At 43.5% G+C, this 12,934-nt stretch overlaps 1 protein-coding gene across 1 annotated transcript in view; it reads left to right on the top strand.

Moving 5' to 3' along the window:
* Positions 1-795: 795 nt before the first annotated feature.
* Positions 796-12,934, top strand: part of MTMR2 (myotubularin related protein 2) — a 51,820-nt gene continuing 39,681 nt past the window's right edge. The window contains exons 1-2 of the mRNA XM_070943991.1: positions 796-867; positions 12,311-12,416. The gene's annotated coding sequence lies outside the window, so the exon portion shown is untranslated. The remainder of the gene's footprint in view (positions 868-12,310; positions 12,417-12,934) is intronic.

Genomic DNA, 12,934 nt, shown 5'->3' on the forward strand with positions numbered 1-12,934 from the left:
AAGAAATTCTTATTTAAAATTAATGTGTTGCTTATAACTACCAATTGATGTGGTTCAGCCTCCATATAAATTCTTTCCACAAATAAGTAAAATTTGCCATTCTCTTTTTCAGATAGATGTAGATGATAGATAGATAGATAGATAGATAGATAGATAGATAGATAGATAGATAGATAGATAGATAGACAGATAGATAGAGATAAAGATAGATAGATAGATAGATAGATAGATAGATAGATAGATAGATAGATAGATAGATAGATAGATAGATAGATAGATAAAGAGTCAGATAAAGATAGATAGACAGACAGAGAGATTATATATACTCTACTAAGATCTCTCTCTCTAAATGTTGATCGGTTGATGAAGGGTGAAGGGAATCAAACCCGACCCACCCACCCCCCGCCCGTCCGTCCCCGGCGTGTCGCGCGCAGCCCGGCAGCTCCTCAAGAGCAAGAAGAAGCGGGGAGGCGGTCGGTCGGTCGGTCGGTCGGCCCCGCGGCCAAGCCCTCAAGGCGGCGCGCTCCCGACGAGCATCCCGCTGCAGCCTCCGGCGCTGGCCTTCTCCCGCGGCGTTCTGGAGATGCGGCGGTGGGCAGCCGCCTCCCGAAGGCTTGGAGGAGGGACCGTCGGGCGCGTCGCAGCCTCCCGTCCCTCCTGCGCGCTGCACTGTGGGCGAAAGATGGCAGCTTCCTCGGCCCCTCTCGGCTCCCCGGCGCTGTGACAGGGCGGGCGCCCTTGCTTCCTTTTGGCCCCTTTTGGCTCCTGCGAAGCCGCCGAGATGGAGAAGTGCTCCAGCTGCGAGAGCCTCGCCTCCAAGCCGGCGCCGCCGGCTACCCGCCAGCCCAGCTCGGATTCCCTCTCCAGGTACCGCATCTCTCCTTGAAGCCTCTGCTGCCGGGGCAAAGAGCGGAGGAAGGGGGCGCGGATGGAGAGAAGCAGGAATTGTGCTATTAGACCTAGATTCGTGGTTTGATGACGGGGAAGGGGTGGGGAAGGCTTGGCGGAGGGTCTGATCCGGGTTTTATTGGAAGCCCTGATATACTGGAAAGGCTGGATGCTTTCCCAGCCGCATGGAAGAAACTGATGGGGAAGGCACAAAGGTTGGATGATGCTTCTTTTGCAACGTGTTCTAGGCTGCAGTCTTGCTGGTGCAGGTAGTCCTCGATTTATGGCCACAATGTCGCTGAGGGAAAAATGGCTTAAGTGAGTTTTGCTCCAATTTAACCACTTTTCCTGCCACGTTGGTTAAGTCAATCACTGGTTGAAATTAGTAATGCGGGTTGTTAAGTGAATCTGGCTTCCCCACTGATTTTGCTTGTCGGAAGGTCACAAAAGGGGATCAACATCAGAGGTGGGTTTCAGCAGGTTCTGACCAGTTCTGGACAACCGGGAGCGGAACTTCTGAGTAGTTCGGAGAACCGGTAGTAAAAATTCTGACCGGCCCCACCCCCCATCTATTCTCTACCTCCCAAGTCCCAGCTGATGGGGAGGAAATTGGGATATTGCAGTAACCTTCCCCTGGATTGGGGAGGAAATGGAGATTTTATAGTATCCTTCCCCTGGATTGGGGAGGGAATGGAGATTTTACAGTATCCTTTCCCTGCCACACCCACCAAGCCACACCCACAGAACCGGTAGTAAAAAAAATTGAAACCCACCACTGATCAACATCTCTCTCTGTCTCTCTCTCTCACTCACACACAGACACACACAAACACAAAAACACACACACACTGGACATTCATCAATATGAACCAAATGTCAATAATCTCTATGACTATGGGGATACTGCAACGGTCATGTGAAAAATGATCGTAAGTCACTTTTTTTAGTGCCGCTGTAACTTTGAGCGATCACTAAGTGAACCGTTGAAAGTCGAGGACTACCTATATTCCAGTTTGAAAGGCAAGGACAATCTCAGGGTTAGGATTTCTTGCAGCCGGATCTTCTGGATGTTTGCATCCTAGTGGGTTTAAGCAGCATTATTCCAGAGGGCTTAGGTGGGTATGCTTTGCACAGTTACTTGGGAGCAGCCGACGTTATTTATTTCTGAGCAGCTTTCACTGACTTGACCATTAATTTTAGCTTAGCCTATTGGCCAAGGAAGGTATAAAATCCACTAAAAGGGATTTATGCTTTGATTGAATTTAACCTGTAGCTTCACTGCCCCAAATGTGCTTTATCGGAAAGGCAACTGGACTTTGCTTTTTTCCTTGAAGACGTTTTGCTTCTCATCAAGAAAGCTTCTTCAGTTCTTCAGTTTCACTTCTTGGATGAGAAGCGAAACATCTTCAAGGAAAAACAACAACCATGACCTGGATTGTCGAGAATCTCCATAGCCGGTAGCTTCACCATTATAAAAGAGGTTGCAAGATTGGCACGCTTTCCAAAATGTGTGTTCCCCAGATGCATTGCTGGGTATTGTGGGAGCAACACATCTACAAGGGAGTATGTTGGTAAAACATTCTTGTCTTGGTTGCTAAATTTATTTTCTGTCTTCTCTCACTGTTGGAAGAAATGTCCATCTGGGTTCAGTTCCAAGTGGGGAGAAAGACACTGGAAACATGGAGACTGCTTAGAAAGATGGTTTTTAATGGTGGACAGGACCACATGGTTTGAACTCCTGGGCAAAAAGAACACATGGGTGAGAGAGAGAGAAAAAAATATATACCCTCTCTTGGGGTAAGCCTTGGCGCTTCCTGTTCCTGTGTAAGGAATGTACTCTGATTGGTTGTCAGACTCCCAGGCCTGGTTGAATCTTGCTAGGTGATAATGTAATGAAGGGGCTTTGGGCAATTCCTATTATGGCTTAATGGCTTTGTCCTGGTTTGGATCTTGAGACATGAGGACCATGTCTTTTATGTTGTAGATAAGCTGGCCCAGCCTTTGTCTTGTAGATAGGTTGGCACCAAAATATCTGCTGGGGGTGGGGGGGGGGCAGGGAGCTGAGGCTCTGAGTTTGTCTTTAGAAACATGTTTCTCCTTTAGGGAAAATATAATATTCTGCCTTTTTAATATTTCCTAGAATGTTTCATTTTCCTAGGAGAGGGGTGGGTGCTAGCTTCCTACATCACGATTCACCAAACATTCTTGTCACCGAATGGTTGGGGGTTATAGCACTCACTAAGTCACAAAAAATAAGGGAGGTTAACTCTAACCGAAATCAGTAAGGTGTGTGAATGCATCTGCTTTACAGGTGCATTCTGTAATGCCTACAACTCGACGTCTGTTGCTAAGCAAAATGGTAGCTAAGTGAACCATACCCTGTTTTAGAACCTTCTTTCTCACAGTTGTCAAGTGAATCGTGTAGTTGTTAAATGAATCCAACTTTTCCCATTGTTTTTGGAAGCTGGCTGGGAAAGTTGCAAATGGTGATCAAATGACCCCAGGATTCTGCAACCTTCATAAAATTTATGCAAGTTGCCAAGTGCCCGAATTGTGATCACATGATCATGGGGATGCGGCAATGGTCGTAACTCCAAGGTCCACTCGTAAGTTACTTTTTTCAATGCCATTGTAACTTTGAGCGGTCACTAAACTCAAGGACTATCTGTACTAGATGTGATGAAGTGCATTGTGTGAATGCAGCCCAGGAGTTAAATGAGGATCATGACTTTACAAGTGAGTCCTACCACAAAATATTGTACATGGAAAGCTTTTAGTTTGGATATCAGACAGCCATGGGTATTTCCTAGATACTGTATTCAATTCATTGCTATCCCATATCATAACATCTTGAAAACAGTCAGTAGAACTCATGGAACATGAGTTTATTACAGAGTGGGGCTGGCAAAAAAAACTCAGTAAATTATTTCAGTATTCTAGAGATCAATCAAGGCCAAGAATTCCCCAAGATGTATTTGGAAAATATGGATTGTTGAGTCTATCACCAAGTGCACTTTTTCTTGAAAGTTTATTACATGATGCTCAGTAGTGGTACCCACTATGCCTAGAATTGATGCCACAAATTGGAACCAGGGAATTCTGAATGTATCTGAGTAAACCGGAAAGTTTTCTTGAGTGAATCTCAACTCCTACTGACTTCGTAGACATATCCATATGGTCCTGACTGCAACATGGAGGTGGTTTATTGCTGTTACCTTGAGAGTTTTCTCAACTTCCCAATCTACTATATTTTCCTGGGAATTCTTGTGGTTCCCATCCAAATGCTATTCAGGTCCAGCCCTGCTTAGATTTTTCTGAGATTATTCAAGGCTGCTGGGGGTTACCATTTGCTGTGTGCAGTCATAGATAGATATGGTAGGTAGGTAGGTAGATAGGTAGGTAGGTTGACAGATAGACATAGATAGACAGCCAGATGACAGCTAGAATGTTAGCTAGCTAGCTACAGTAGCTAACTACCGATAGCTGGATGACTGGAGGGATGGATGGATGGGCAGAGACAGATAAATAGACAGACAGACAGACAGACAGACAGACCACAGAATATTCTATCCCCAACTTTTGGTGATATCAAACAGTATTAAACTGCTGAGCCTTGGTGGCGCAGCAGACTAAAGTGCTGTTAAGTAGCACCAGCTGCCTGCAATTACTGCAAGTTCAAATCTCACCAGGCTCAAGGTTGACTCAGCCTTCCATCCTTTCGAGGTAGGTAAAATAAGGACCCGGGTTGTGGGGGCATTAAGCTGACTTTGTATAAAAAAGACCACCACTTAGCGGGGGCCGAAAGCCCTACTAAGCAGGTATATACAAAAGTATTCAGGCTATTGCTTAATGCATTGTAAACTGCCCTGAGTCTCCGGAGAAGGACGGCATATAAATCGAACAAATAAATAAATAAATACATACATACATACATACATACATACATACATACATACATAATAAACAAACATCTGATTGATTGAGAAGTAAAAAAAAAAAAACCATCCCAGAAATGATGAAGGCATCAACTTCAGAATTGTTGCTTAGAAGAGCACTTATTTCGAAGGAAGTAAAATCTGATGTAAGCGATTTGTGTTTGGAGTGTGGAATGGATTTTTTAAAAAAACTTAATTTGATGGGTGGGCCCTCTAACAGCACTTTTGTGCAGTGAACAACTTGCTGGAGGCAGCAGCCCTGTGCCCCACTTTTGTATATGGTAAGAAGATGGGAATCTAGACTTAGTAAAGGAAAGACGTGGCTTTGACCCATTTCTAGTACAAAACATCTTGCATAAGTATATCCGAATGGAAAAGTCATTTTCTGGAGAAGGTGAATGGCTGCAAATCATTGATTAAATGTTCTGGTCTTGTTCAGTACTCTGTTCCGTTCCATAGTGCCATTTACATTTACTGTAACATAGCAATAGCTCTTAGACTTATATACTGCTTTACAGTGCTTTACAGCCCACCTATAAGCGATTTACAGAGTCAGCCTATTGCCCCCAACAATCTGGGTCCTCATTTTACCCACCTCGGAAGGATGAAAGGCTGAGTCAACCTTTAGCCTGGTGAGATTTGAACTGCCAAATTGCAGGCAACCAGAAGTCAGCAGAAGTAGACTGCAGTACTGCACTCTAACCACTGCTCCACCATGGCTCATACCAACATATAGGTAGTACTCGAATTACGAATGTAATGGAGCCTGCCCATTCTGAGGATTTGTGGGAGTGAATCTTGTACCTTGAACGAGATCACTCCTTCCTTTCGCCCACACATTCGCTAATCGAATGCAGGGCTCTTTAAGTGCACATGAGGTATTTCAGGGTGGGGAAGGCCATGGGGGGCCTATTGATGGAACAGGCCACCTGCCTAAGTCCATCCAAGGCCTCCCCAACCCACTGAATTACCTAATGCTGGCCCAAATTGCTTTCCCCTCCCAACCTGCCCTGCCGGATCACTTACCCTGTGAAGATCTAGAAAGCAGTCTCCCCCCCAGCCTTGTGCGCTCCACTCGGCCCTCCACGGGCCTCTCCTGGCCCATTGCAAGCCAAAATGGTGCCTCCGGAGGCCGGATCCGACCCTCCAAGACTCCATTTGGCCCTCCGCGGCCCTCCCCCGGCCCTTTGCAGGCTGAAATGGAAGTTCCAGGGGACGGAATTGTAAGTCTAAATCAAGGACTATCTGTATCTATGGCTATACCTGTATCTGTGTATATCTGTGAATATCTGTATATCTATCTATCTATCCATCCATCCATCTGTCCATCCTCAGTCTATTCTGTAGCTATTATTTATCATTTATCCTGAATCTATCCTGTCTGTCTGTCTGTCTGTCTGTCTGTCTGTCTGTCTGTCTATCAATTTATCTATCATCTTGCTTAGCATAGAAAATACATTAAGGAGGAAACAATGGAATATGTCTTTATTATATATTTGTTTGGATTGAGCTCCTGCCTTTTCAATTCAAACACGTTGATCAAGGCAGCTAATAATCCAAAGAAAGCCAAAGCCAGATCAGGCGAAACTAATCATTGCAATATACAAACACAGCTTTTTGCACCATTGAAAAATCAACTCTGAGTATCTGGTTAAAAAGCTGAGGTTTTAACAAAGAAAGCGAGGGACCCTTAAGAGAATATAGAATCTCTATTCCCTCCACCAGAAAGAGGCAGGCATTCAAGTAACCAGAAATTAAGTCATTTACGTTTTAAAGCTTAAACCAGCATTTTAAAACCCGTATGATCGCTGCTCCCCAGGTGGTAGCACTAAGAACTAATAATTGGAAATCTCTTCAGAAAAATTGGTGGGTTTTTTTTCCCACTAGGTGATTTGTTTATGATATAAAACCAGACAAAAGAAAAAAAGAACCACAATGAAGAGATAGGGATGAGGAGACATCCTAAAAACTCAGGTCAAGAAAGTAGGCAATTTTACACATTCAGTTAGCAACAAAAAAGATTTTTAGATATTTATCTTTTCTGTCCTCTGCCCTGCCAAAATCTCTGCCTTTTCATTTGTAGAAAGTTAGCACCCACCCCTCTCCTAGAAAAATGAAATATTCTAGGAAATATTAAAAAGGCAGAATATTTTACATTCCTGGATGAGAAATGGAGAAACATGTTTTTTAGGCAGGAAGCAGACTCACTCTCAATAGCCCACAGCAGATGTCAGCATTTAAGAGATAAAGATATAGCTAGGTCTATTCATAAGCAAATGCCCTTACCCAAGATCCAACAAATATAGGATTAGCCCTCTACCCATCTAGCAACAGAACTATCCACATGGCATCCGGGGAGATTGCATCACCCAGCAAGGCTCAACCAAGCCTGGGAGTCAAAAGACAACCTACAAAGTTACCTCTGCATGGCCTCATGGGAGTCTGACAACCAATCAGAATACAAGGTCAAATTCAAAGCCCAACAGAGGGTATAAATCTCTCTCTCCCTCTCTCCCTCCCTCTCTCTCTCTCCCTTTCAACCATGTGCTTTTTTGCCCAGGACCTCAAAACCATGTGGTCCTGTCCACCATTAAACCATCTTTCCAATCAGACACCATGTTTCCAGTGTCTTTTTCCCCACTTGGAACTGAACCCAGTTGGACATTTTAAAAGGAGGGAATAAAAGTACCAGATCCACTTGAGGAGTTTAGTCTTATGCTCCCACCTACAAATTCAAGCATATGGTCAATTCCATACAATCTAGAAACATGCTTCCTTTGTCTTTTTGAAAAGACAAAAATTAATGCTCAATATAACGTTAATCAAAGATCGATCACGCTAGATAAGTGCATTGTTATGGCCTATCAAACTTGGAACGTAAAGCCAAAATCTCTCTTGCGTTGCTATTTATAAATGCTAAAAAAAGAAGAAAGGGGGAAAAACAAGTTAAAATAGAGAGAGAAAAATAACTACTAAAAATAGCATAGATCAGTATCTGGTTTCTGACTTCCCCCCTTCATTGTAATCCAACTGATTTATAGTGTTTATGAACACAAACTTTAGAAACTTTAGTCTTTGCCTTGCTGCATGAGTTTATAATATGCAGGGAAAGCATTTCTTGCTTGTTGGAAGAAATGTCTTTCTGGGTTCCAAGTGGGGAGAAAGACACTGGAAACATGGTGGCTGCTTGGAAAGATAGTTTTTAATGATGGACAGGATCACATGCCTTGAAGATGTTTATTTTTATTTTTCAGATTTCTATACCGCCCTTCTCCTTTCGGACTCAGGGCAGTGAACAGTCAAGATAAAAAACATTTATACACAAAAGTTAAAAATAGATTTAAAATAATTAAATAAATTTGGCCCGTAATTTAAAACTTTTCAATTAAAATCCATATCAAATTTTAAAACCAACCGTAAAATCAGGACAGCCCGGCTAACTGAAAAAAATAGGTTTTTAGGGCCCGACGAAAAGTCCGGAGGTCGGAGATCACTCGTATCTCTGGGGGTAGATTGTTCCAGAGGGTAGGTGCCACCACAAAGAAGGCTCTCCCCCTGGGGGTCGCCAGCCAACATTGTCTGGCCGACGGCACCCTGAGGAGGCCCTCTCTGTGGGAGCGAACTGGCCAGTGGGAGGCAGTTGGTGGCAGAAGGCGGTCCCGTAAGTACCCCGGCCCTAAGCCATGGAGCGCTTTAAAGGTGATCACCAACACCTTGAAGCTTGATGTTGGGTGAAGGGCAGGGGTGGGTTCTAAATTTTTTTACTACCGGTTCTGTGGGCGTGGCTTATTTTGTGGGTGTGGCTTGGAGGTCATGTGACTAGGTGGGCGTGGCTAGCTGATCAGAGTCATTTCTGGAAGGTCCTCGCACTTACAACCAGTCCTCGCATTTACGACCCGACTCATTTGTTTGCTTTTAACACTGATCAGCTGTAGGACAGCCCTTTGAAGCCCCACGGCAAGAGTTTAAACAGTTTTTTTCCCTCTAGTCATCAGCTGGGACTCAGGAGGCAGCAATAGATTGGGGGTGGGACCAAATAAAAGGTAAGAATAACGTGGGTGGCGGGGGAGGGCCGGGGGAGAACCGGTTCGGTGACATCATATCGTCACCGCTACCGGCTCGGCCGAACCGGACCGAACCGGGAAGAACCCAACACTGGTGAAGGGAGAAAAAAAGGAAGAGATGCTGAGAGTGCCTGAGTTTTATACCCTCTTTGGGCTTTTGAAATTGAGCTTGTATTCTGATTGGTTGTCAGACTCCCACGGGGCCATGCAGGGATAACTTTATAGGTTGTGTTTTGGAGTCCCAAGTTTGGTTGACTCTTGCTGGGTGATGATGTAATGAAAGGGCTTTGGGATTCCTATTATGGCTCTGTCTGAAGGAGAATAGATCTTTATTATGTAGAATAGACTGGCCCAGGTTTTAATGGCCCATTGACAAAGGTGGGGGGGGGCTGAGTTTCTGCCTCCTTTTTAGGGGAAATATTCTGCCCTTTTAATATTTCCTAAAATACCTCATTTTCCTAGGAGAGGGGTGGGTGCTAACTTCCTCCCTACATGCTTAAATTTAGTTAAACTTCCATTATACTTCTTCAAGTTAAAGTTCTGATCAGATTTTGTTAGTCCAGTGTCTTTTCCCCCCAGTGTTATAAGAAAAGGAGGATTTTTAAGGGGAATATAATTCTACAGCCAGTACCAAGGGGCTGGGTTTCGGCCATTTTGACTCATGAATAGCATGATTCAACAGCAACCAAAGGTTATTCCATAGGAAACATGCGTTGAATTTCAATGACTGGTTCGTTTTCTGTTCTGGGAGGGCAACAATCAGAGCATTGTTTACTAAGCAGAGTGACTTTTAACTTGGGCGCTTCTTCCCAGCCACCAATATTAAAAACAACAAGAACAGCCAATCATATATGAGCAATGCTTGGAATACTGTAGTCGCTCATACGACAATGGCCAGCATACAATGAAGATTTTCATTTTTTAAAAAAACAATTAAATGCATTTAAGAATCTTCGTAGAATAAAAGACAAGTCAAAAGAAAGAAAAAGAAAACCTGAAATGTGCTGCAGCCCCCTCCCTAAAGCTAAGTATTACAAATGACTTGTGACTTTTTTTTCCCCACAGATCATTACAATCTTATTGTCCCTTCTGCCTCTTAAATATTTTGCAAATCCCCTCACCCTGTCCTTCTCTTTCTAAATCTTCCAAGCCAATATTCAATTCATTTCAGGGTGGATTTGATTTAAATCGAGTTGATTTAAATCACAATTTAAATCATGATTTAAATCACTAGTAAAAAGGCTTGATTTAAATCAACTCGATTTAAATCATAATTTTTAAAGAGCAACTGTCATCTCTGCTACTCCTTTGACCCACTGTTGACTCACCGATAGTCCCAGTGTTGCAGAATATACAGCCTCATGCTACATAACTAAGCTCCATTTCATGCTGAATAAACTAAATTATTTATGTATCTTAAATAGAAAACTATCTTACGATAGATTTTTACCCCCAAAGTTTTTTATTAAAATAAATTCGATAAAAATCAAAAAAATCTGATTTAAATTTAAAAAATCTGATTTTTTTTATTTTTTTAAAAAAAAATCATTAATTTTTATCCACCCTGATTCATTTTTCTCTTAGAATAGAATAGAATTTTTTATTGGCCAAGTGTGATTGGACACACGAGGAATTTGTCTTGGTGCATATGCCCTCAGTGTACATAAAATTAAAGGTACGTTCATCAAGAATCATAAAGTACAACACTTAATGATAAGGTACAACACTTATTTCAGCAAAGAGCCGATATAAGGTTTCCAAAATTATTTTTTTAAAAAAATGTGGTTGGTTTTAGAAAAAGCTCACTCGATGGCAATACAGGTAGTTCTCGACTTACAACTGTTCATTGACTGGCCATTTAATGGTGCTGAAAAAAAGTGATTTATTATGGTTTTTCACACTTAATGACGGTCGCAGAATCCCCATGGTGGGAGTAAGGAGGGATACTGATAACTGTAATTCAGCAACATCTGAACGTTTGCTTTCTCCTCTCATAAGCAAAGATATGGAAGAGTTGAATGGTGAGATCTAGACAGGACCTCAGACCATCAGCTAATCCATTCTGATACTGCTACAAGAAGTTCGCTACAGGTTGGGCTGTGCTTATGAGAGACTAATTTAATGTGCTTGAATAGGATAGTTCAATTGAGGTTTTTTTTTTTTTTGTCCAATGAGTATCATAATTGCATCCAGGACCCAGATTGTTGGGGGGGAAATGCAAATAATGTCCATGGAGATTCTCATTCAACCAGGTCATGGTTGTCCCAAAGGTGCTTTTTCAAGAGGCAAATGGACTTTCTGTTTTTTCTTTGAAGCTGTTTCACTTTTCATCCAAGAAACCTCTTCAGCTCTGAATGGATGATGGGGAATGGAAGGATTTACACCCCTTGCAGACAGCTGGTCATTTGCATTCTATTTAGACAGTTGTTGAGGCCACTTGGAGGTTTATTTGTGTTCTCAAAGTCACCTGAGTAGTGCAAATGGATGTGGAGACTACTTGAACTTCACAGTCCTTTCAGCAGTTCCAGGAAGGTTCCACACTCGATTGCACTACTCAAGTGATCCTGAGGACACAGATAAACCTCCAAGTGGCCTCAACAACTCGCTAAAAGAATGCAAATGACCAGCTGTCTGCAAGGAGTATAAATCCTTCCATTCTCCACCATCTGTTGTGATCTGCCAGCAGCTTGTGGAGCTGGCAGTGGAGTTGGACAGTGAGGAGGCTGGGGAGGAACTTGGGCCAGTCATGGAGTCTGTGGAAGGCCCGGACGAGGGCTCTGCATCAGAGGCAGAGTTGGGGCCAGGGCCATCGGGGGCGATGCGCGGACTCTGGAGACTCCAGAGGCAGACAGCAGAGAGGCAGAGGAACAAGAGGAGCCTGTTCCTAGTGCACGCATGCGAAGAGCTGCCAGAAGGCAAGAGCAGCTAAAGCAAAAAGGACGACTCAGGAGTAAGGCCAGGCAATGATTGGCCCTCCCATAAGGCTTAAAAGAGCAGCAACAGCTCTTGGGCTCTTTGTAGGAAAGCGAAGTTGCTATATTTGTTTCGTCTCGTGGAGCTTTGCCAAGAAAAGCCTTTGGCAGGGTTCCAAAGAAGACAAAGGTTTGTGATAAGGCCGAAGAATTTTTTCTGAAGGACTTGTTTTGGAATTAATTTGGACAAAGCTGAGAATGAAGTAATTCTCAGCTGTTCTAATAAAATATGTTTGTTTAGGACTGATTGTGTCTGGTAATAACTACTTGGGCCTATGTCACAACAATGGATGTCATTTCAAGGAGAATTTTTCATAGGTTAAAGCTTTAAGGTGAAAGTTGGATCAGGTAAGATAAGCCGATAAAGGTTTTTTTTTTAATCTATGCAACTCTAATCAATCAAAAGATGGTTTCTAGATTTTTCTTCTTTTTCTCATCCTTGTTTCTCTAGTGCTTCTACCTCTCATTCGGATCACTCAGCGCATACCAAATCAGCTTCGGTCATCTCATCAGATTCTATCTCCACCTCTACCGAAAACTTTTCTCCTGATTTGAGGGTAAGCACTGGAGTGGATCAATGCCTTAGCAGAGGCCTGGGGTGTATAAGGTGTACTATGTACAATTAAATTCAGCCATCAATAGACATAGAGACATTAAGAACATCTATAGTCGTGATGGTGAACCTATGGCACGTGTGCCACAGGTGGCACGTGGAGCCATATCACTAGGCACCTGAGCGTTGCCCTAGCTCAGGTCCGGCGCGCATGTGTGCACCAGCCAGTTGATTTTTGGGCCTTCCGGTCCCATCGGAAGTCAGCAAATGGGCCATTTCCAGCCTCCAGAGGGCCTCTGGGGGGGTGGGGAAGGTCATTTTTGCCCTCCCCAGGCTCCTAGAAAGCTTCTGGAGCTTGGGGAGAGTGAAAAATGGGCCTTCCGGTCCTACTGGAAGTCGGCAAATAGGCCGTTTCCGGCCTCCGGGAGGGGTGAGGCCGTTTTTGCTCTCCCCAGGCTCCAAGAAAGCCTCTGGAGCCTGGGGAGGGCAAAAAAAAATGGGCCTACCGGGCCCACTGGGCCA

This window comes from Pituophis catenifer, unplaced genomic scaffold (assembly GCF_029215685.1).
Source record: "Pituophis catenifer annectens isolate HBS135680 unplaced genomic scaffold, rPitCat1.0.hap2 SCAF_4, whole genome shotgun sequence".
NCBI classification, from domain to species: Eukaryota; Metazoa; Chordata; class Lepidosauria; order Squamata; family Colubridae; genus Pituophis; species Pituophis catenifer.